The sequence below is a fragment of the Corapipo altera genome, unplaced genomic scaffold (assembly GCF_003945725.1).
Source record: "Corapipo altera isolate COAL_440 unplaced genomic scaffold, ASM394572v1 45, whole genome shotgun sequence".
Lineage (NCBI taxonomy): Eukaryota > Metazoa > Chordata > Aves > Passeriformes > Pipridae > Corapipo > Corapipo altera.
Window position 1 is genome coordinate 20,517,327 of NW_020884877.1, and position 21,822 is coordinate 20,539,148.

At 39.5% G+C, this 21,822-nt stretch overlaps 2 long non-coding RNA genes across 3 annotated transcripts; one reads left to right on the forward strand and one right to left on the reverse strand.

Moving 5' to 3' along the window:
• The first annotated feature begins 465 nt into the window (after positions 1–465).
• LOC113944336 lies at positions 466–14,857 on the forward strand. Its single transcript, XR_003526645.1, has 7 exons — positions 466–665; positions 2,203–2,356; positions 3,454–3,596; positions 3,680–3,763; positions 12,514–12,575; positions 14,446–14,663; positions 14,754–14,857. It is a non-coding gene; the product is annotated as an uncharacterized LOC113944336 (long non-coding RNA).
• Positions 7,699–14,092, reverse strand: LOC113944337. Of its 2 annotated transcripts, none has more exons than XR_003526647.1 (3): positions 13,981–14,092; positions 8,708–8,798; positions 7,699–8,065 (listed from the first exon to the last, which is right to left on the reverse strand). It is a non-coding gene; the product is annotated as an uncharacterized LOC113944337 (long non-coding RNA). The 2 variants fall into 2 exon arrangements; XR_003526646.1 differs by lacking the exon at positions 13,981–14,092 and adding an exon at positions 9,810–10,037.
• Positions 14,858–21,822: the final 6,965 nt, after the last annotated feature.

Sequence of the window (21,822 nt, forward strand, 5' to 3'; positions counted from 1 at the left end):
AGACAGATAGAAAAGATTTCCAGTGAGGAATGTCAGAGGCAAATGCAGAAAATAACAATCTTCTTCACTGCAAATGATTCAATGTAAAGCATTTGAAACTCTTCAGCTGCACACTGCAGGAGGATGGAAGAGTCCTTGGACGAAGTATTACTACTTATTCTCTTCTGTAGAAAACTACTTTTGATTTGAGGTAAGGAGGCAGGATATGGGGCTAGATAGACTGTTGGTTCATTGTCATGCAATTTTCTGTGTCAGTTGCTCTTCAGCGCATAGGGTAATTTAGAAACACAGTGAGACTGGGAAAAAAAACTATTCTAATACCACACAATAGCAATATAGATATTCTGAGTTAAAAAAATAAAAAGGAAAGAAAAAAAAGGAAAGAAATTCTATTTGTGTATTTACCCTTTAAAATAGCAGGTTAGGAAATGGACTTGAATGTAGCTATTAGTTTAATGATAAAGCCAGGTAATTGATTTGACTCATTTAATTACCAAAGCTAAATACCCACATATTCTACATTACACTGAAAAGAAATTTTGTTGTTGCAAATGATTCCTTCACTTGCTTTTAACCCCAAGGGACAACCCCATGGTCCTGAAATTGGTCTTCATACTTCTTGGTTAATCCTAAGATTGGATCCAGATTCTGGAAATATTTGAAAGGTGAAGCCATCTCCTCTTGCCGCACCTACATGAAGGCTGCCTTCATGAAGCAATTGGACTCCTTTGGTTGCTAAGTGTTGCAGATGGATGCATAATATTTTACTGTAGCATGATTACCTTACTATTTTTCAAGGTCATTGCAAGGGGTGTAATGCAGAAATGAACCCATTCAGAAAGATTGTGAGACATTGATACAGCTACAGCACCTGAGAAAAGCAGAGAGGTTGCAGCATGCAGAGAAAAATACAGTGTGATAATCAAAATATTCAGGGAGGAAGGCTGCAGAGTAGTTTGTAGAGCAGGCTGTCCTTTCTGTACTTGCCTTTAAGGGCTGACCTTGGGATAGCAGGTGACATCTCACATGAGGCTCATCAAGTGGGATGTACCGGACAACAACCTGGCTCTGGCTCCAGCCATGATGGATGAGGGGCCAGAACATTTGGTGTGAGCTCAAATGTGCAAAGTACGGGGGGTAGACATGGCTTGGAATTTGTTTCTGAAGTAATCACTACCAGCATACCCACCCTTTGCTACCTCATAATTATGACAGGTGGGAAATTTGGGTGCTATGGTCTGTATTCCAGCTTTCTTCTTGTATTTCCTAAAGTGTGAAGGAAGCCAATTCAGGATGCACAAGTATTTCCTCAGTATGCTGTAAGACCTACACACTCATGCCAGAAACATGAAAACTTGCTATAGATTTTTATTACCCAAATATTTGCAATGGTTTTTTAGTTTTGATTTCACACTTGAAAAGTTTTGAAAAGTGCTGAGCTTCCATTAAATAGGAGAGCGGGTAGAGACAAGTGAAAACGGTGAAAGAAGAAGGGGAAACCATTCATCATGTGAAACCTATTCTGATATTTTATTCTGAGTTATTTTACTTGTTTTATCTCGAGAATCATAAAACTGTAAGACAGAAACCTGAAAACCCATTTGTCTCCCAGATAAATTCTGCTCTGCTACAGTGGCTCAATTAGGGGCTTATTAAGTGGTTATGATAGTCTTCCAAACTCCTTTTTCTTTTTTTTTTTTTTTATACTGTGAACTTCAGCCCGCATTGCAAAGATTAGAGCTCTTCTGACTTTAAATAAAAGCATGGAAACTGTAGGTAATGTTTCTGATTGAAACATTAAATATACGGAAGATCTAGATACCTTTGCAGTCTCAGATGCTACTTCAGCTAATCTAGGCACTTTCCATCTCAGCATTTCATACCAGAGTTACTCAACAGTACTTTAGAAAGAGAATTGCTGGAGGGTTTTATGCACCAAGTGGACAGTGAAGAAACAGAGGAAAAATTAAGTCACCTTTTTGCCAAGACAGAACTGGGCACGCTGACTTTGATTCCTGATGGGAGGGTCTTATATTTCAACATTTTGTGAGCTTTGCTCCTTGAGAAACGTTTGCTGTTTCTGCAACAAGTAGAACTCTTTGCACTGTCCAGCAAAAGGCTTATTGTTGCCCACAGTCAGCCTCCGGGGGGCTCCATGACACTGAATTTCTGACTTTGTGTTAACCCCTTTTTCCCCTTCAGGGATTTCTTTGGATACATCGAGACTGAAGGCACTCCCCAGCACGGGAGGGAGGCATCACTCAGCAAGCAGGGCTGTTTTGGGGATGCCAAACCCAGCTCCAGGAATCACACACACCATGAGGCTCCTAGCAGTGAGCAAGAAATGAGACAAACAGTACATTCTTGTTTTTAAAGCAAATGTGCTGCTGTCCCTGCTGAGAGGCATAAGGAAGGTTGTTTTTTAACTTTTTTTTTTTTCCTTTAAAGCCATCAGCAACTGCTGTCCAAAATCACATGTTGAACAGTCTCTGCATATCATCTTTCTAGCCCTCTTTCATGTTTCCTGGTGAGGCTGCCCTGCTTGTCAAGCAGCCAACACTCCCCAGCCATCGCTGATGGCCAGAAACTCATCATGGGCTATACAAATTGCCTCCAGAGAGCTTCACAGATCACAAAAACTTGTGTTAATCCAGAGGTGTTGGCATGCCTTCGAGGTTCAAATAAATTCTTTGTTTTTTTCTTTTTCTCACAAAATTTTTGGCCTGAATCATGAGAACACAGAGAAAGAAATGTAGTCCTATTACAGCAGAAGCAATGGTAATAGTTTGAAATCAGGCCACTTAAGGTGGAGTACTTTTTCCTCCACAAGCTGAGTTAATTTTCCTTTTTTTTCCAGCTCAAGTAAAATATATATTTATCTCAGGATAAGGTTTGTTCTTTCTGTATGACATTATTGAATTTAGCTTTGTGATCCAACCTAACTTGCAGATCCAGTTGTGGCTGCTCCTACAGAAGCCCGGATTCTTTCATTGTCTTTGAGTTATTTTTCTACCTCTATTTCTCCACTAATTGCAAGAGAATTTTGACAGTGATCCATTTCTCCAAAGTGCTGGCAGCCTCTTCCAGCCCGATATCACTGCAAATTCAATAAGTAGCACAACTACTCCTTCAGCCAGGTCATTAAAGTAGAATTGAATGAGACTGGGCTGATGTTTGACCCAAAGAGCTACTTTTCCAAAAAGTTTTGTACTTTTCCATAATTTGACCTAGACCACACCTCAACAGCTTTCTTATACAAGTATATTTTGGAAAATCCAGAAATTAATTGCTTGCATAGGAAGGTCAGTTATATAATGAAAGCCCAGAAAGGCCAGGCCAAGCTATGTAGAAGTGGTGCTGAGGGCTCAGGCACCTGGCAAGATAACAGCTGCTTCCTCTGGCTCTGACTGAAGTAGGGGCTCTCTGGGCATCTCTTATTTTTTAATACTGAAGCAACTTCATTGGTATCTGGAGGAAAATGGAGAAGGAGCAGCTCATTCTTATCATCAATGGCTCTACTTGTGGGACTCTCCTGCCTCTCCTGGCACTTACCAGGCCTGGAGAAATCTCAAAGGAACCTCAGATAGAAGAAGAAGGTACATCAGATAGAGTTACGTGAAATTTCAGTGCTTGACTGCTCAGTGCCCTATTTCACTGAGTCCTAGTTTGCTGTTCGTAGGTGCAAACCTTCAGTATCCTCACTGCCCAACTGATAGCACAGAGGCCCTTTGGAGTTTCCACAGCGGGGTGTTTCACTGCTGAGGTAAGGTAATACACAGAAATCCTACAGCCAAAAAAGGTTGCCTAAGCAAACTTTATTTTTTTTTGGACAGCAAAAGAAAGAAGGAAGCAATCTGCCTGAAAAATAAAGCTTTCCAAAGCTGAATTTCACAAAAATTCTTCTAAAATCTTGTACGCAAATAAAAGAAAAAAAAGACCCTAAACAAACACCTTTACACAAAACACACCAGGAGAGAACGCTCCTGCTAAGCTACAAGACAGCCAGTAACATTTAACTGGATTCGCTGAGAGAAGGAAGAATGTGAGGCTGGGTTATACCCATCCTCATTCACAATAAACTGATCTCAACCACTAATGAAAATGAGAAGCTTTTGTGGCGTTTAAGGCATAATCACCTGCCTCAAAACTACACACTGTTCCTCACATATTGAGGAATATTTTTGGTGCTTGACAAGATTTTTTTTCAGGAAGGACTTTAATCTAAATACTAGGTGTTTGGGTGTTTTTGTTGTTGTTGTTCTATTATTATTTTTTTTTAGTATTTATACTCAAAGTGACATCTGGCCTTCCAAAGTAAACTTAACTGCAGGTTTTCTGCTATTTTCCCCCCTTCCTACCAAACACTTCACAAGAGAAATTTCTTTGTGCACTCAAAAAATATAACTATCAGTAATAACAATGTTCTTAGCATCAGTTGATTTGGACTAATTTTGGAAAAAAAAAGAAAAAAAACTCTTTGTTTTGCCTCATGGATTGTTCAGGAACTGCACTCCAAGGTTCTTTCTACTGGCTGCTGCAGAAATCTCACAAATTGAATTGAACCTGCCCTTTGTTTACTTGCGTGGCAGGATTCTGTGCATCTCTGCTGTACTTCACACAGTAGGAAGTCAGAGTGGACTTTCCAAGGTCAATCTTGCTGCTGAAGACCAATGGGTCTCCTGCTGGGTAGGTGTCACAAGTTGAGTTTGTAGCAATGCAAACTTGTCAACTGCTGAGGAGGCTCCGGCAGTTTAAAGGCGTTTGACCGGTGAAGACCCTCACTGCCTCAAATTCATTTACTTCTCTGCAGGAGGTAGCGAGGGAAAAAAGGATGAGACAGATGCAAGTGAAAGAATCTGTGAAATTGTCAGTTCTCTTATCAAAAAGGCAACAGGAGCATAAAGTGTCCCCTGGAAGTACATATCGGTGGGCTTAAACTGCAGTCTTGGATCTCAGCTCAACAAACTACTAGGGAAATTAAGATCTGACCTGAGCTAATCTCCTAAGCAGATGAAAAGGCTGTATGAGGCACCTGGGGCTTGTGTTTCCACTCTGTAGCGTCTATTGTTGGTGAATTCAATAGTAGGAGAAAAACAATTAAAGTTTATTAGACCTGAGTTTCAAAATAGATGAAAAAATAACTTCAGCACTGATACACTGAGAAAAGAGTTTGGGAATAAGGATCCATGGAAACAGGCCTCTGGGAAGGGCTGTCACTGGGTGATGTGCATGAACATGGGGCACTGTGTAAGCAGCTTGAAAGGGGTAGAGCCGTGTGAGAATGTCACTGTGCCGGAATCAAGAAGCCCTAGGTTGTGACTTTTTGGTGGCAATTACTTTCACCCAATCAGCCTCTTAATTAATGCAGTTATTCTGGTCATGGGACAAATTTAGATGTCTCTCTGTTGACCTCCACTACACAGCAGAGAAGTGGAAAGGTGATCAGCCATGCTCGCTATTGAATTTATATATATCAAAAGAGCTTTATGAAGGTGATCAGTATTTTACAGATGTGCAAACTGATGTAGGACTTAATAAGGAGCTTATCCAAGTTTTCCAGTGGAGTAGCATCAAAGTCAAGGCTGGAATTGAGGTCCCTGTGTTTTGATGCAGCTTTATAAGAACAACTCTGTTCTACAAAAACGAGAGAGCACAAGCACAAGAGGTTCTTCCCAGATCACATTCTGCTGTAGGATGCCAGAAAGTCCCCTGGGTTCTGTTTTAAGGCTATCACAGTATGTTTCAATTCAGCATGGTAATAACGAGTGAATTTTTTCCTGTTATTGTTATTATTTGCTTCACTGTACTTACATTTTCTGCATGTGTCCATTTTAGGTTGTTTTAGCAAAATATTTTATCATGTGTTTAATTTTAAGTGTATGCTCTGAATTTCCAGGAACCTTAAAAGCATTTAAGCTGCATGTTCAAAGTTAAGCGGATACTTAACTGAACAGCGATGGACAACATGTGCACTGAATATTCAGTAAGTGTGTGACTGTTTTGCAGAGTAAGATGTACATAAATGAGAATAAATCTTTACATTTTAGTTCAGTAAGTATGCTTCCAGTGACTGCAGAGGATTATAAAAGGAGCTGGCTTCAATCTTAAGCGTTTCTTAGACGTGCAGTCTCAGGCACGAAGCAGGAGGTTCACCCCCTCACTGCCTGGGTGTGGATCACCTGCATTGGTTCATGCAACTCTGCATCAGCCCTGGCTCTCTGGGGCTCGAGATCTGACATTTGGTCCACTGAGTATGGTACATGTGATCCTGAAGTGGGGAAGGTCATGATGTTGCCCTGACCACTAATGTCACAGGGACACGTCATAATCTTTTAAACTTAAACTTTTAAAGAAAGCTAGGTAAACCCTAGGTTTACTACTCTCATGTGACATTAGTGTAGAAGAATCCACATTTTTGGAAAGACATTGGATGTATATTTAACTACCAAAGCTTCCTCTGTGGGAAAGGGAAGATCTAAGCAACCCCAACCAGGCATTGCATCCCAAATTTCAAGTGGAGAAGGGACTAATTGCCTCCAGTTATTATGGTTTTGGCTCAGGATTGTGTGGCCACCTGCAGCCTAGATGGGTGAATTTTACTCTCCAGGTAAACACAGGCTCTGGAGAACCCTTTTTCTAAAGGTCTCATTTGAGGCTATAGTCAATAAGCGGGTGAAATATGTGTCTACTTAATGATGGTGAAAATTGAAGGTGTCCAGTAAAGCAGCTGTAATTGTGTTTAATGCTGAGACAATGAACCTAGTTAAGATTCAATTTGGTCTTCCCCTTTGTTCCCCACTTCCAGTAATAAATGGTTAATTACCAGTTCCAAAGGCTCAGCGTAATTTGTCAGCTTGCAGAAATCACAGTGATCACCATACTGTCAGGAAGAAGTGTGACCCCTTTATTTTTCCAGATGAAAATATTTATTCTTTTAAGAAAATGCTAAGCAATCTCCTGGCTTGAACTATCAAGCCATAGCCTTTCCCCTCATCTTTGACAGGAGTGGGAACTGACAGGATGTGCCCATCTGCTGAGTGCCATGAACACAGGCCTCCCACATTGCAGCCACAACCTCTATGTTGATGTCTGTGTGACCCCTTCTGCTCTGCCACCACAAGGTACCTGGCAGGGCAAAGGCCAGCACTGGCTTGTCCCATCACCATGAGATAGTGCAGCCCCTCAGTAAGATCCCACATTCGAGCCTCATTTGAGCTAACTTGTAGCTAAATTTGCTCTCTAAACATTTCTATTGCCAAAAGCCTCGAAACCTGCAAACCCAAACCCACTCAACTCCTGCCTGATTCATATTTGCTTATCTTAGAGGAAGGACAAATATTGCCATTGGTGACTGGGCTGAGATGCTCCCTTTGCTCAAAGCAGTGACCCCTACATTACGGAAGTGGGGTATTTTAAAAAGTCGTTGCAAACCCCCTATTCATTAGTTATTGCCTATGTTTAAATTGTTCAGTGGATCCTGGGGGAATCTCACCCTGAAATTTTCACAGCTTGGGGCAGAAGCTGTCAAGTAAGCTAGTTGCATATATGGTTGTTGACTAGTATATATTGTAGTCCCAAATAATTTGAGCATTACAGTTAGGATTTTTTGTTGCTTTATTTATTAGGAATTGCTGAAACAGACTGAATTTGCACAATCAGGCACAGAATATCAGTGTTGTACTTATGTTGCCTATGACATTCATTGAGATTTCCTGCAAACAGCAGTAACTGCTGGTTCTCTGAGCCAAAGACACTGTGGACAAAAAATTAACAGCACCTTGCTGTGGAAATGCTGAGTGCATTTTAGATAGAGAGTAGTACTGATCTATTCTGTTTTACTATATGTTTTACTTCAAAACTCCAGGTCCTTTAAATATGCGGATGAAAAAAATAATGATTAGAAAAGAAAAAGTCTGAGGAAACATAATGGGGCATAGAAAAAACACAGTACAATTTCCATTTTGTAGCCCGCTCTTATTTTCATGCTCCAAGTTTCCTCAAGGAAGTAATTTGCTGACTGGGATTATTACCCAAGATAGCTTTCTCAAATTTAACAATCTTCTCACTGCAGGATAAAGAAAGGGAAGGTTGTATCCCAGTAACTGGGAAATGTGTGTGTGGCAGGGTCAGGGTAGATACTAATCTGCTAATCCTGCACTTTACTGCACAAAACCCATGTGTGCAAAAGGCATTTGCATATTTTCTCTGTCCCTGGCCAAATCATGCTAATAAGACAATTACAATTGCACCTTCTCCCTTGCAGCTGAAAAAGAGAGAAACCCAGAGTCACTTCCTTCCCTTTACAAGTGTTCCTCTAACTTTCAGAAACACTGACAAGCACCATCGAGGTCAACAAATTTAGGAAGACTCATAATTAGGATGCAGTGTCATTGAGCTGTGTTCTCAGAGTTTAACAAAACAGATTACAGTTTACATAGTTCTTGCAAGTTGCTTTTAACAGTGAACAATAGGGCTACTCAATGTTGCTGGTTTTTCTCATTCGTTTCATCTCTTAACCTGTCCTTCTACTTATTTCCTGTTCAGCGTAATAATTGAGGTTGGCATAACAGATATTCTGTAACTGACTCATAAGCAAGTAAGCAAGGAGTGTTTCTCTTAGGGAATATATTTGTTTTATAATCCTTTTTCATCATTAAACCCCCTAAGAAGTCCCTAATTGCACCCATTTCTCTTAAACTTTTGGTACCTCCTTGTACTACAGAGTCTCCATTCTGGCTCATCTTCTCTCTGTAAGGCAGAATGCTTCCACAAGCCTTAACTAATTACCAAAATGAGAGCTGAAAAGCAAAACAAGAGGTATCATTACAATCTGTCTGCAACCTAATGACTTTTGCAATTACACCTTGATTGAACCTGGGATGAAGCTGCAGCCCCTTTCTTGAGTACTATTTACTGATGACTAACAGGTATTCATCAACATGCTGTGACCCAGACCTGACTGAGGGTTATAGTTTGCACTGGTGAGAAAGGAGAAGCCAAGACTGGGGGAGCGTTTGCCTAGATTCTAAGGTTCTTTGATTTTCCTCGTACTCTTTTTGGCAGGTGTCTTGCATTGGACTTGCAGTCTACCAGTAGGGAGTGAGGAAAGTTATCCAACATTTTTCCTTAAACAAATACTGCTTTGGTAAGCGCCTAGAAGCCTTTGTCAGGAACAGGTCCCAAGAAAAAGCATTTTCTGCATTCCAGAGTAAGCTAAAGAGCTACCCAAAGAAACAGTCAGGAAAACATTTCATTAAGACCCTCTTCACTTTGAAGGAAAATTGAGGCCTGGGAGCACAGATGTCACAGAGCTGAAAGGAGAACCCACTTTTTTCTGGTTTTAGATGAACTCCATGTGGTGTGTGAATTTATGCATCTTGACACATACCAATTCCAGATCCTGGCTCCATTTGCTATCTGTGGCCTGTGGCTGCCTTTAATCCTATTTTAGGTGTGTTATGATTTTTTTTCCTCCCACAGCTATAGATGATTCTGAGTCCTCAGAGCCCTGAATGGACTGGGACGTTTATTGCTTTCTTGAGATCTGATAGCAGGTCCAGTCATACAAGACAGTATGAAAATAACTCATGGCTACTAGAACTCCTTTGCCTCTCAGACCTGAATCTGGGCCTGCTGGAGATCATGGATTAGTTTTCATTTACTGTGATGCACTTTGGATTAGGCATTAAACTGCTGCCATTTCTGCTCTCCTCTTTCTGCTGTCAGTGTTACTTTGTCAAACATGTGGAAACATCATGTTTTTAAAAATCAATAGCTTTTAGAGAAGTAATGAAGGAAACTTAAGTTACCAGTTTGGAGAGATGGAGAAAGGATTTAAAGGTGTGAAGACACTGGCTAACAAATCAGTTCTTCCCTCTGGTCTGCTGTCACTGAAGTCCAGATGGTACTTGAGCATATCAGAGGCTGAAACCAAAGACCCCCCAGTTCAGACAGACGGTTCATTATGGTGCAGAGCGAGGACCAGCTGCACAGAGGAGGGTGTCTATTACCTTGTTGCTCAACTGCTTCCTGCTGAAGTCTGCTACATGCCCATTGCTTTGGTAAAGGTTAACTCGTGCTGCGGAGTTTTAATTGTCTATTATCTGCCCAGAAGGAACTAATTATCATAAAAAGAGCAAGGCAAAAATCTTCTTTTTCTGGCTATTTTTTTGTTGAGTATTTTTGAAAGAAACATGTACATAAGTCAAACTCATGAATGAACAAAAGAAAGAACGGTGGTAATGTGTTCATTGAGGGAGGAGACCTTGGGTCACGCAGATTCACCAGCAATGAATCTAAATAAAGTCAGGGAGAGTATCACTGACTACTGCAATTATTATTGCAGTGATTGATAATGTAGTTGATCAGCTAATGTGGCGATGTGCGTGGTCTGAAGGTCAACAGCACAGCTGGTGAGGTGGAAAACCATGCTGTTGTGATGGGATGGGCTGATGCTTCATGGTCTGATACACAGTTCTTGTAAATCAAGATTGATTTGGATTACAGTGCCCTGGTCCTGTGCTGTCCTGTATGTGGTAGCTCTGCAGGATTGGTTAGAAGTTTGTCCAACTTCAGCCTTTTCAAGTTGGGTTACTAACTTTTATTGGTTCCTTCCTTTAGTTTTAGATGGAATTTAGGTTTCAGAAGAGAAATAGAATGGATTTATCTATTTCTGTAAAAAAAAAGAGTGACATAAGAAATCCTTTTGTAGGGATATGACTAGTTTTACTTACTTCCAGGAATGCAAAGAGATTTAATAAGTGATTTGGAGAGGAGAATAGTGTAGTGAAATTTCTGGTAGTTCACTCACTCATGAGCAAAACAGAAAGAGGTGGGAGACCTGAGGTGAATGCTAGATAACCTGTAATGATGAAGAAAAGAGTACAGAATATTAAAACATAAATTGTGCTAAGGACACCTTTCAGTGCAGATTTGTGTATTTTATTCCAGAAGTTCAAAACACTTAAGATTACAGATTAAGTCAATGATTTAGAAGGCCAGAGTTATGAACATATGACATAATTGAAGAACAGAAAACTGCTGAAGGAATATAAAGGACCTCTATGCTTTTCTGTTCCCACAGCCATGACTCTCACATCCAGGTGTAACCCATTGCTGTAGTTCAAACTGAGAAAAGCAGGAGAGACACGGGCATTTTGTTGCAACTGCTGAATGCAGGGTAGAGCAAGGCACTCAGAAAGAATGAAGAACCGCAGTAACAACTGTAATTAACATTTTCTTATTTAGTATACATAATCAACAACAGGGACACGAAGTAAGGTTTGTCCCTGAGTTATGACCCGACTCGGTAAAATGTCTGGATGTGCCAAAGGCAGTTACATTGCACAAATTAACATTTTCTTTTGCTTCTCAAATTTCCTTTCTGGATGTTTTTAGACCTCATATGTTTGGGACAAGCTTTCTTCTGGTACTAAATTATTCAGGCTGAAATCACATAAAAATAGAAGATTGGACAGTTTTAAAGGCAACTAGAAATCTGAATACCATCTTTATTTATTATCAAATAGGGAACAAATTTGAAGCTGCTTTACTGCATTGTTCTATAAATATTGACTAAAGTATTACTGTACAAAGAAGAGTGTAAGTTATTACTCAGCCCTCTAAAAACAGAAAGGGAGAATCTTTCATTCATTTCATTGTATTGTCAGAGTCTTAGAAGTCATTCATTCTAGGAAGAAAAGACGTCTTACAGGTAATTTACTGTATTTGTGCCTTCTATCCCATGGGTTATAATGCAAGATAAAGTGTCAGCTTGTGCTTCCAGTCTTCATTTGTCTTAGATTATTCCATCCTCTTTCTCTGAGGTACTCTTCAATGTAATCATTATACTCCAGTTTGGCTCCCTGCAGAAAGCTTGAATGGTATCATTGCAATTAAGGCTTTGGTTGGCTCCTTCACTCAAAGGTCTTTTCTCTTCCTGGAAATAAATAGTAAAGCCAAGAGAATATTTGCTGTTACGGTGGAGACAGTGTTCTGAGATCTGTTTGTACTCTCAGGAAGGAGAGGGGTACTGTGGTGGTAGGTCCTCATCATCACAGGCTGTTGCTGTACATGGAGAAGGGCCAATGGAATAAAGAGATAGTTTCTGAATTTGAGATGCAGACAAGTCTTTTCCTGTAAAAAGTCAAGAAGTATGTCTTTGTAGACACTTCCTTTTATATGTAGGATTCATCAGTTTGTCAGTGTCTTCTGTTAAAATGAGCACAATACCACATGCAAGGTTGTGACAGTAAACCATCATGGAGACCGCTGTCTCTTATGAACCAAAGAAGAAAACCTTAGGGGAAACGCAAAAGTGGTGCCCAACATCCTCTTAAGGTTCTGCCACTCAATTGCTATATGTTGTACTGACATTCAGCTTTTCACATACTGGAAATATAAAGCTCATGAAGTATCAGTCCTGCATACTGATACACGGGCATCTTTGGGAGAAACCTGGTGGCTATTTGAAATTATGATTGCAGATGTGGATGATGTTTGTGTTATTTTCAGTTAAAGCAGAGAGTGCCTTTGGCCCAAGAGAGAAGAATCCAATTTATGGACTGGATTTACAGGTGAGTGTGTGAAACCCAACTGACAAACCATTCACGACTTTCCTCAGTGAACCTGTCAGCAGGACAGATGTTGTAAACTCCCTCTACATTAAAAAAACCCATTAAAACATCCCTCTCATGCTCTTTTTGTGGACAGATGTTATTTCTCTACTGAGGGCTCAAAAAATGTGCCAGGTGTTGGCCTGTAAACAAAGGTCCTTGTCTCCCAAAGGTGCTAATACAGAAATCAAACATGTGATGTTTCTGGAGGGATCTGTGGAAAGTGGGGGGCATCTCCTCCCTGGACAGACAGGGCCAATGAATGCTTTTTTTCTCAGTAGTTAGAAGCATGACTGAAAAGATGCTGTTCAAGGGAGATCTTTGGTCACCAGGGAACTACCTTTTTGACAGTGCTGACCAGACTGCCACAGGAAGGGTCCAGCTCCCTCCAGAGGGCTATTGGGTTTTTTTCTTTGAAGAGGGAAGAATCCACAGCACAGCATTATATGGATCAGGCTGTGGGATCATCTGCTCATGGCTCTCACTCTAACTCTTCCATGCCTCTGTTCACCATGTAAAAAGAGGAGCTAACAGTTGTGTTTTACCTGTTTTGTAGTAAAAGCATCTCTAGCTGTAGGCACACAGCACAAGAGGATCCCACCACTGGCCAAAAACCCTTGCTGCTTCTCACACATTAGAGGAGAATCAATGGTTAACACATCTATGACCTTCCCCTCAAAAGAAATGTAAAGTTTTTCTGTGTGCATGGAAAAAACAATCTTCTGCACTGAGAGAGCAGAGAAAGACAGATAGAAGGCAAAAGAAAAGAATTGGTGGGGTATAGGGTGAGCTCATAGCAATAATTCCATTCTAAAACGGAAGTAGGAACTGTCTAAGGGAGTTCAGTGCCCCCATTTCTTACCTCCCTGGAGCCCTGACGTTGCAATGCTAGTTTGCAACCTTGTGTCCCTGCCACAGCCTTGTAGAGCTTGGGCATATCTCTCATCATAGTCCTAACAATGCACACACCACTCAGTTAAGCCACACAGCTGTTTTAACATTCTCCTTAACTGTTTTCTAGGGCAGAGTTAAGTTTTTTTGGATGTCTTAAGGAGTAAGGTTATAATATTTTATAAATGTAATGTGTGTATGTATAAATATGTTTATAATATTTTTTCTTACTGGAATATTCCTCCTGAAATAGTTTATTTGGAATGTATAGGATAATTTCTCTACCTTTGGAGAAATGTAATTTTTTTATCTTCTTTCTGTGAATACAATGCTATTCTATTCTATTCTATTCTATTCCTTATGCCACTGTTACCCCTGGAGGTACCATTACCTCCAGTACCAGCTGACTTTAAATGCCCCGTCTAAGCCCAGAGACAGAAATTAAAGTGGAACTAAAGAGCGATATGACACGTACCCAACTTCAGCTCAGGGTATTCTGTCCCTCCCACTCAGCAGCTTCTCACCCTGTCCTCTTCCCCCAGAAAGGTGTAAGACCTCAATAAGTCTAACTGAACTCTGCAGGTATGGAGCCCTGGAGACTGAGCTCACAGTTAAATCAGGGCTTTGTTGTCAAGAGATGTCAGCGTGAGGTCATGCCGTGTTACAGCAAGAAGGTTCATGATGCCACCTTAACAAGGTAGCCCTAAGCTCTCTTTCAGGGCATAAAAGGACTGGAACAACTAGGAGGAAATCCATCAAATAAGATGAAAGAACATCACACACACATGCAGACACACACACACAAAAAAAAAAAGGAATGAAAACCCCACTGTGATGTACTAGACTATGAAGCACAAAAGAAACAATGAAAGTAGTAACTTCAGAGAGTGCTATTCCTTGTTCAGGCCTGCCTTTGATCTTTCTTTTCAATTCCCACAAGGGTGTCTTCACAGCTCTTGGATGTGGAATTGCTGGTACTGAATCTTCACCCATTTGATGGTCAAACGAACCTCTCTGCCCGTATGATGTACTTTTGCTATGGCACGTCTGCATCACGGAGCCCCTGAGTCAACCACAGCCCCTGTAGTGCACGCAGAGTGCAGGTAGATGCTGAGTTTCAGAAAGGGAGGGCTGCCCTTGCCCAGCCTTGGAACACAGGTAGTTTGTAAACTCTTCCCCTTTCCTGTGCCATTGCTGCAGGCTGGTCATGGTGTCTGTGCTAAACATCTTCTGGCTTTCTTTTCCTAGGGCAAGCTCATGTGCATCTTCATAGACCTCCCACATGCTACCTGCAATGGGACTCCCACAGGAGCATCTGCATCTACTGAGTAGACAAGCCCAGAGTTTGGTCCTTTTGGAGAAACAGCCTTTGGGATTGTTTCTGGTATGGTTTTAGAAAGAAAAGGTCAGAATAATCCTTAATACTTAAAATGTAGTGTTGATCGTGGATTCTACTGTCTCTTCCTTGCTTGCTGTTTACTGAGGAGAAGGACTCAGAGAGTAAGTCATCCCAGACTGTAAAATGAAACCACGGTAGTAGGAAGGTGAGCACCTCTGTCCCATGACCATGACACCAGTGCATGGGGGGCTCTGGTGATGGACTGTGTTGTGCACAGTGAGGCCTGGAGACACAGTGAGGCCATCCTGATGGATTTCAGCCTTAAGAGTCAGTAATGAAGCCAAATCTCTTTGTTTCCATCCCTGTCCCCTGCATGACTCAGTTATTGCATATTCCAGATTTATTGTCTTTCATAAAATTTCCCTGGGATTTAATGGAGTCACAGAATTCTTTAGGTTGGAAAAGATTTTTAAGATCATCAAGTCCAACAGTTAATCTAGCACAGGTGTTTAGCCTGGAGAAAAGGAGGCTCAGGGGAGACCTTATCACTCTCTACAACTGCCTGAAAGGAGGATGTAGCCGGGTGGGGGTTGGTCTCTTCTCCCAAGTAGCAAGTGCCAGGACAAGATGAACTGACTTCCAGTTGCATCACTGGAGATTTTGATTAAGTATTAGAGAAAAATTCTTCATAAAAAGAGTTGTCAAATATTGGAACAGGCTCCCCAGGGAAATGGTTGATTCACCATCCTTGGAGGTATTTGAAACACATGTAGAAGGGCTGCTTAGGGACATGCTTTAGTGGTGGACTTGACAGTGTCAGGTTTATGGTTGGACTTGAGGTTCTTTTCCAACCTAAATATTTCTGTGATTCTATGACTTTTATTTTCAATCAGTTCTGCTAAACCATTTTGCCTGTCATTCATTTAACAGCAGCGAAAGGAGAGTATTTGAACAACCAACTGAGCTTTCTCTGAGCAAGAAAGGGAGTTAGAGCAGAACCAGGAGTACTCTGCAAACCCTGTAAACCAGTGTTTGATTAATTTCAGCTGGCTTTAATTAAGAAGTATTCCCTCCTTAGTTAATTATGTGTTTTATGAGAAGTGGGTGTGGTTATCTGAAATCAAGAAAGGGATGGTGTTTCTGTCATCTGATTAATAGAGAGTATACCAGCTCTGGAAAGTAAGGCAGTGTTAACAAGTATATAGAGAGAAACACACCCCCACCAGACACTAATAGGATCCACCTTTAAATTAATATTTGAATTTGCTCTAATGTACTACATGATGTAATGTACTCTCATATTAAATGCTTTCTGTTGATTGTATTTTAGTTTTATAGTAATGCTCTGTGCAGAAAAGAGGATTATTCTGAAGTAAGATAGGGCTCAAACTTGAAATTTCTGGAACAGACATGCTTTTATATGCATTATTTTCAAAGCACTAAAACATTCAGCTTCCAATCTCTGAAAGTCTCTCTTTTCTCTTTTTAACCCAAGAAGTGCTCAATCTTTCCTTCCTTTGGTGATCAGAATCTTTTAAAACAGGTCAGAAAGGCATTCAGATACCAAGCCTTCTAAATCAACTGTAATTCCTGAAAATTTATACCATGCTTAGGATAGGATAATAATATATATGCTCTTCATCTGCACAAATGTGTATGCACAAGTTGATGCTGTTAGTGACTTGATTATGATACAGAATTATCAAACCAAAATTTTTTGGTCCTGTAAGTTTTCAACCTGACAGACAAAGAGAATGCAACAGGTGAATGACAGAAATGAAACTGGACAGTATAGGAGGTTGGCATAAAATGTGATCACCAGGACAGCAGGAATCACATGGACCACCGCCTGTTTATCCTCCCTAGACTCTCTAAACATGTCTTTCAGCAACAAATGCGGACTGTAGAAAACTACAAATCTCCACTTTTATGGCTTTTAATCTTAGCTGTGAATTGAATAATTTACATTACTTGACAGTGAAATGGTGCAAAGTTGTTTGAACATGGAGGTAAATACAAGTCCTTTATAAGAAAAACACTTTGCAAAAGAAAGGTGTAGGAAAGTCAAGATGTGTAAGCAAGACACAGAATAACCTCAAGGGTGATGTGCTTAAGCTTCACTGAATAAACAACAGAATGATTTGATATCCTTCCCAATAAGCTTTACAAATAGTACTGCACTGTCTGAACGTATTTCATACTTGCAAGCTAGCAGTGTGTCAGAAGTGGCAGCATTCAAGCCAACACTCCACTCTGCCACATTCCCTAGTTAAGTGCAGGGACAGTAAATTTCAAAGCATCTTTAATCTTTGTCTCAAGTGTAAACAACTTCACATGGGCTTTACCAAAAAAAAAAAAATAAAATTGAAGTCCTTGCCTTTTTGATGGTTTAATCTCAGTGCTGATGCTTGTTGATGGATCAAACACTCAGTCCCCTATTTTTAAATCATTTAACTGGTTCAATAACTGTCTTAGCCTTTGCGTTGATAGTTAAATCAATTCTTAGAAAAGAAAATAAGCTTGTCAGTGAATCATACCCAAAGGTCTACCTTTCCTTAGATCCCGTTGCAGTTTATATAAAATAAATCAACTCTGAACTTTCTTAGAAATGAAAGGGAGTGAAGAGAGCAAATGCAAGAATTGCAAACTAGAAACAGTAATGGGTTAATTGTTGCCATCATGGTACCACAGAGTAGATTGCCATAGACAGTCGTATTTCTGCCATTTACAATGAGTGGCTGCCATCACCATGCCTGTCCGTTTAAGTATCTTTGCAAGCAAAGCACAAGTATATGAAGTAACATTGGACAATTCTCATGAAAAGTTAAAATATTTAGAGATTCCTTGGACCCAAACTGGACATCCTTCCTCAGGAGAAACCTCCATGGGATTTGAATGTGCAGAAGGACCTCAGCATTGGAAAATGCGTCTGTGTCCTGGGCAACACTGTGATGGACATCAAAGAAGCCCTGGATCTGCTTGATAAGACAATAGAATAGACTGTACCTTTCTCCCTTTCCTACATTGCTCAATAATTGTGGCTTTTGGTCTTTTCCTAAAAGTCTACTCTGTCATGAGATGCCGGGGCAAATTTAAGAAGGGGTGCCTGAAAGACACTTTCAGATGAAACTTCTATTGCAGCGGTTCCTGGAATTGCAGGGCATTGGACTTGAGGACATAATTGAAGGTACAAATTGAGCTAGAAACAGAATACAGAGAAATGGTCCTATGTCCTGTAAAATAAGACATGTTAATCACTTAGTGTCAGAATGAAGAAAAGACAACAGAATAAGATTTAAAAGTGCATCTTCCTGCTGTCACTTTTGCTGCCAGATACTAAATCTCTTTGTGTCTCACTTTTTCAGTTGCAAAATGAAAGGTTTTCTTTCAAAACTTTAACTTCCCCTGCAAATGTTCTCAATTTTCCTTTCTTTTGGGGAAAGAGATTGAAATAATTTGACAATTTATTTCTTTCCTCAGAATTGAATGAACTATAAAGGTTTATTTCTATGGTTGTCTTCCTTGGTCTCTACAATTTTTTACAGATTAGTAAAAAGAAGTTTTGTGGCTTTATCTTGTTTGCAAAGTTTAAAAAAGTTTTACAGTGGAGAAATAAAAAAATATAGAACATAGCATTAGAAGGAGAACACAAGAAGACAGTCTCAACATTCTCCTTGATAAGGGAGACACTCTGAAAATGTAGTTTTTCTAAGATTAGGAAGAAAATTTATATTCTACAATTAGAAATATTGTTTGCATGATTTTTTCTGTTACAACAAATATACACATATCTGAAGTCAGAATTTGGGCCATAATACTTTTCCTGTTGAAACGTCCGTTTCTGAAATGAGTACCGCAGTGCCTTCCAATGATATCTTCTGGTCCTGTGTTATAGCTATGCTTGGAAACAGACCTCTTTAATAACATAAGCATTCCCAGAAAAATCCTTGAGTTATATATATTTATTAAGCATTTTTACAGCATTATTTGCTTTTAAATGAAGATGGATTTTAACTTGCTGCTTCCAATTAGAATAATAATAAACATTTTCCCTGATGATAATGACATGCAATAGTGTCAAATTGGAAATGCAAAAGCTTTTTCTGTTGGTACAATATAAGTTACAGTATCATTAAATATATAATCAGCCATTTATTGCTTGTTTTGTTTTTGAGACGCTTAAATTAAAAGTTGATTTGTCTCTTATTAGACCTCAATAAATGTTCCTGTAATAGTCATAGGGTGTTTTAATGCTTTACAGAATCATTGTCATTAAACTGAATGCAAGACATTGGACTTAAATAAATGAAAAATGGAAAAAGTCAATAAATCAGGATAATAAAAGCTTTTCTTGGTGCTGTTTGAATTGTGCTGAAATGGATCTGTCTCTTAAACTGCCTTTCAAAGGCCAAAGTAGCTTAATTGCTCTAGGGCTTGATTATGCCTGCATGAGTCAGCTGTGGCAGTAAAAAAACACATTTCACAACAGAAACTTGAGGATGAATTTTGTTGCTGTGTTGGTAGACTTCTCTCTGAAACAATGGTCAAGTAAGAAAAACATACTGCAATGACTTCTGCATTATGGGAATCCTACTTCTATATCAGGGACTGATGGAGAAAGCGGAAGGCACAACAGTTGGGGATAATTCCTTGCGAGTTTATATTGATTTTCTTCAGCTCCTATGGTTTACTCTGTCATCCACTGCCAACACACAAAGTGACTCTCAAGCACATCATGAGATATGTCTTACAAGGTATATAAAGTACATATATGACATGAAGTATATCTTAAAATGTATTGGTCAGCATTATTCTGAAAAACACCTTGACGCTAATAGGTGTGTCTTAAATATCTCAGAAGTGTTCTCTTTAAATGAACTTCTTCAGTGTAACTTTATTACTGAATTTGTTTGTGTATTTGATAAAAAAAAAATTAAGTCATACTTTCTTGGCTAGCTAAGTTACCCAGATGAAAAGTAGAATTTTGTGATTCAAATCATTAATGCTCAATCTTGTCAAGGTTTGACAGCTAGTGACTCAAACAAGTATACAGAGGCCTGATCTGTTCTGAAGGGAGCTGATTTACATAATGAGCTCGGGCTAGGGAGGTGGGAAAAGTGTGACAATTCAAGATTGTCTGAATGCAAGAATTAAAACTGCTTGGAATTGCTGCAGCCCTCCAGGTACTTTTCAAGCTGACTAAGATGGTATCATGAATCAGAAGCCCTGTACACATCCTGTTGCTCTGAAATCTCTGTGGGTTTTTTTTATTAGTAAAGTTAGAAACCTCTAGACTTGAAAGTCCTCTTCTTGGTAGCCAGTCAGCATTCAAATGAGCTGAAGATGAGGACATGTGGAACACTTGTCTTCATAGTTTCCTCTGTATTATTCAGTATTTAATTGGTTAGCAGAATTTCTTGATTGGGAATGCAAAAGGGAGGACAAATTTAAAAAGGGCTCAGTAGTCATGGCAACAGAAAATATTTCATTTAGTCACAGCGTATGTATGTAGAGTTGGGAAAAAGAAGCCTTTTAGAATGGCTGCCAATTCACTTACCCTGTAAATAGAGAAATAAACACAGAGGCATAAAACTCCCTGAACAGTGACATGGCCCTTTGCAGCTGGTTTAGCTTCAGATCAGAACTGTCTATCATGTCTAGAGATTGTTTACTTTCTTCTGACCCATTATGTAAATATTGCTCTTAAAAGTGTGCTTCCCCTTATTTCATGATTGAACCAGTTTCCATATATGGAGAGCTTCCTCCCATAGAAATATGATAGGTTTGTATACTACTGTGTAAAATAAAATATTATAGACAGATAACTGCTGATGTCATGCTCTAGAGATTTTCCAGGTCAGGACTCTGACATGGAGACTCATGATTGCTTGAAAAATTATCTCAGGTTCAAATAAATCTGGCACATAGTGGTCCACAAAGTCATCCTGTGACTGTGAAGAACAGCCACATTTAATAAAGCCTGGTAATGTTGCATGTTTTGGAGCTCATGGCACTGTGATGTACAACTGTGAGCATACTCACAGACACAGATTTTAAAAAAACGTACAAAAATATAAAAACTGAAGATATTGGGGTCAAAAATTTTGCAGAATCAAGAGAGTCAGAAGGGACACCTGATGGTCACACTATTTATTCATCCTTCTGCTTCCCATGCAGGAATTTTCTGTTTAAACTTCATTGGCCATTGACTGTCTCTCTTTGTCTTAAAAAAGACCTCCAGTGCTGCAAATCTCAAGCAATCAAGACCAACTCTTCATTGTCCTTGTTGTTAGAATACTTTTTCTTATGCCTAGCATGATCCCCTTGCTGCAATTCAGTCTGGCTACTTCTTGTCTTATTTCAATGGCCACGGAGAGAATTCTTTCTTTGGAGTTGCTTTTCCTTTCTGCCTTTTATACTGAGGAGAGGAGAAGAGGAGAGGGAGAAGAGAAGGAGAGGAGAGGGAGAGGAGAGGGAGAAGAGAGGGAGAGGAGGTTTCTAGCAAAGTTCACTGGGGCAAAACCTCCATTCATATTTGTACAAGTAGCCTGAATATTTTTGTTTACTAATCGAATTTAAAACAGACTACAAGGAGAGTTGAGGAGCAGGACAGTTGTCTGATGATAATAGTTATAGGGAGATAAGTCTTCATCTCAGTTATGTGAGTGCAATACCAATTAATTTTTCTAGTTTTTTCATGATGCAAGAAGAAAATTAAATTTGGATTAATTGCATTAAATTAATTAAGTTAAAATCAAACCAACCACATTGTGAATTAATAATTCTAAACTAAACTACCCTATCAGTTTCAGGGGGATTACATAAGTGTCCTAGGAGGTAGATTATAGATACTTTTTCCTGGGACTGCAGAACAATTTTTCTTCAGTCATCTGAACCCAATTATTTATTTTTATTACACTTCATTCACTTCTTTTTTCCTTTCTTTTTTTTTTTTTTTTTTTTTTTTTTTTTTTTTTT